Source organism: Alligator sinensis, unplaced genomic scaffold, assembly GCF_000455745.1.
Source record: "Alligator sinensis unplaced genomic scaffold, ASM45574v1 scaffold78_1, whole genome shotgun sequence".
In the NCBI taxonomy this organism is placed as follows: Eukaryota; Metazoa; Chordata; order Crocodylia; family Alligatoridae; genus Alligator; species Alligator sinensis.
Window position 1 is genome coordinate 2,056,648 of NW_005842171.1, and position 3,053 is coordinate 2,059,700.

General features: G+C 50.6%; 1 protein-coding gene across 9 annotated transcripts in view; it reads right to left on the reverse strand.

Annotated features, from left to right (window-relative positions):
• CENPP (centromere protein P) overlaps positions 1-3,053 on the reverse strand; it is a 320,121-nt gene that overhangs the window by 314,821 nt on the left and 2,247 nt on the right. For 8 of the 9 annotated variants that reach the window (XM_025206731.1, XM_025206732.1, XM_014520956.2 and 5 more), the window contains one exon: positions 2,984-3,037. The gene's annotated coding sequence lies outside the window, so the exon portion shown is untranslated. Of the gene's footprint in view, positions 1-208; positions 267-2,983; positions 3,038-3,053 lie in introns of those variants that run through there. The other variant, XM_025206733.1, reaches the window with a different exon arrangement.

The following is a 3,053-nucleotide window of genomic DNA, read 5'->3' on the forward strand; positions in this document are numbered from 1 at the left end:
CAAGGGATGTGGTAGCCACGGGTGACCTAAACTACCCAGACATCTGCTGGGAGGAGCAGTCAGCCAGGTCCGACGGCTCACGTAGGTTCCTAGCCGGGATACAGGACCTCCACCTAACCAAGGAGGTGCACAGTCCCACCAGGGGAAATGCCTTGCTGGACTTGGTCCTTGCCACAGGCGACGGAGGGGTCTACGGGTACTCATTCACCTGGGCGACAGTGATCATCGCCTGCTGGAATTCTCTATCCAGCACAGGGTGAAGAAAGCAAGCAGTAAGGTAAAAGTCCTTGACTTCACGAAGGCCGACTTCAATGAGCTAAGAAGATTAGTAGGAGAGGCGTTGCGGTCTCAGAGCTTCAATGAGATGGGAATCGAAGACGGGTGGTTGTTCCTCTAGGAGTCAATCCTCCAAGCTCAAAGGGAGTCAGGCCCAATGCACACCAAAGGGGGCAGGAGTGCTAAGGAGCCCCCATGGCTCAGCAAAGGCATCCAGGGATGCCTGAGGGCAAAAAAGGATGTGTACAAACAGTGGAAGAAAGGGGCTATCACCAAGGAGGATTACACCTCCGTTACTCGGGACTGCAGGGAGGCTGTTAGGAAGGCCAAGGCAGAGATGGAGCTAGGGCTAGTGGCCAGAATTAAGGATAATAAAAAGTCCTTTTTCAAACACATAGGAAGTAAGAAGTCCCTGTTGCAGTTAGGAAAGCCAAGGCAGAGCTGGAGCTAGGGTTAGCAACCAGAATTAGGGATAACAAAAAGTCCTTTATCAAATTCATAGGGAGTAAGACGGCGGCAATGGGGAACGTGGGGCCCCTACAGGACAAGCATGGCAATCTGGTGATTGCAGCTAACGAAAAAGCTGACCTCTTTAATGAATTCTTTGCTTCCATATTCCCAAGTAGGGACCGGGCCCGGGACCCAGAGGAGGCACTGCCATGCTTAGGGTCAGGGATGACCTAGTTAGGGAATTGTTGGACGGGCTGGATGTGTTTAAACCAGTAGGTCAAGATGCTCTTCACCCGAGGGTGCTGAGGGAATTGGCGGGCGTCATAGCGGGGCCCCTGGCATGGTTTTATGAACACTCACGGGGCTCTAGCCAGGTAACAGAGGATTGGAAAAGGGCCAATGTGGTCCCCAATTACAAGCAGGGGAGAAAGGAGGACCCGGGTAAGTATAGGCCAGTTAGTCTTACCTCAGTCCTTGGGAAGACATTTGAAAAAATTATCAAGGAGCACATCTGCAAGGACCCAGCAGGGGAGGTAATGCTCAGGGGCAACCAACATGGGTTCATTGAGGGCAGATCCTGCCTAACCTGGTTTCCTTATATGATCAGGTCACAAGTCTAAGGACGAGGGCGTCAAGGTGGATGTTGTCTTCCTGGACTTTAAGAAGGCCTTTGACACTGTTTCCCACCACATTCTCTCAAAAAAACTAGGTGACTGCGGCATTGATGCCTACACAGCCAGATGGGTGGAAAATTGGCTGGATGGTCACACCCAGGGAGTGGTGGTGGACGGGTAGTTTTCGACCTGGAGGGGTGGGGGCAGTGGACTCCCCCAGGGCTCTCTCCTGGGGCCTGTAATGTTCAACATCTTTATCAGCAATCTGGATGTGGGTGTGAAAAGCACACTGTCCAAATTAGCTGACAACATGAAGATGTGGGGTGAAGTGGGCACGCTGGAGGGGAGGGACAGAATCCAGCTAGATCTAGACAGGTTACAGAAGTGGGCAGATGAGAATAGGATGGAATTCAATGCAGACAAGTGCAGGGTGCTGTATCTAGGGAGAAGGAAGCAGCAACACACCTATAGAATGGGGAACACCCTTCTTGTCAAAACAGTGGCAGAAAGGGATCTTGGAGACATTGTTGACTCCAGGATGAACATGAGCCACCAATGCAAGGAAGCAGTCAGTAAGGTCTACAGATGCATCACAAGCAGGTCTAGGGAGGTGATCCTTCCCCTCTACGTGGCGTTGGTCAGGCCACAGTTGGAGTATTGTGCCCAGTTCTGGGTGCCGCACTTCAAGAGGGATGTGGCTAGTATTGAGAGGGTTCAGAGGAGGGTTCGCATGGTCAAGGGGCAGCGGGTCAGGCCCTACAAAAAGAGGCTGAAGGGCCTGAATCTATTCAGTCTCCACAAGAGAAGGCTAAGAGGGGATCTGGTGGCCGTTTACAAACTCACTAAGGCAGAACCAGAGGGAACTGGGTGAGGCTCTATTCCCCTGTGCACCACAGGGGGTTACTAGGAATAACGGCCACAAATTGTTAGACAGAAGGTTCAGGCTAGACATCAGAAGACATTACTTTACAGTTAGGACTGACAGGCTCTGGAATGGACTCCCAAGGGAGTTGATGCTCTCTCCTACTTTGGGGGTCTTCAAGAGGAGGCTGGACAGATATTTGGCTGGGGTGTTATGACCCCGCACTCGTTCCTGCCCGGAACAGGGGGTCAGACCTGATGATCTATTTAGGTCCCTTCCGACCCTAACCACTATGAAACTATAATTACCAATATAAAAAGAAGAAAAGTGGCACTCGAATTTTAAAGTTTCTCTCTCCCTTTTTCTAAAAATTACATGATTTAAATTACACAGCTCACCAATATTAAAACTATAGCATTTTGATCAGTGGTCTTTGTAACAGGGCAAGGAACAGCCCAGTTCCTTTGGTGCTACAAAGTTGTGAGTGATGGGGAGAGTCAAGTCAGGGACAGGGAAAGGATAATTACTTAGTAGACACAGCTGGGGAGAGGGATCACACCAGAATGAATGTTGCCTGATTAAAAGCCAGTGGCTATTAAAGTCCACAGCAGAGGGCTTTTCTTTGCCCCCCTGGGGCACAGCATGCGGACAGTCAGTGGGGAAAGCCTGGAGCAGCAAACCCAGCACTAGAACAGATTGCTGATAAGACTGGCTGACAGGGTGAAGGTAACCACAGTGACTGGCAAAGGAAAGAGTTGAGAGAGAGAGAGAAGATGCTTACCAGATTGATTCTCAGGCAGAGAGAAGGTCCCACGGAGGAAGAATCCACTGATACCTGCGATGAAAGGAAA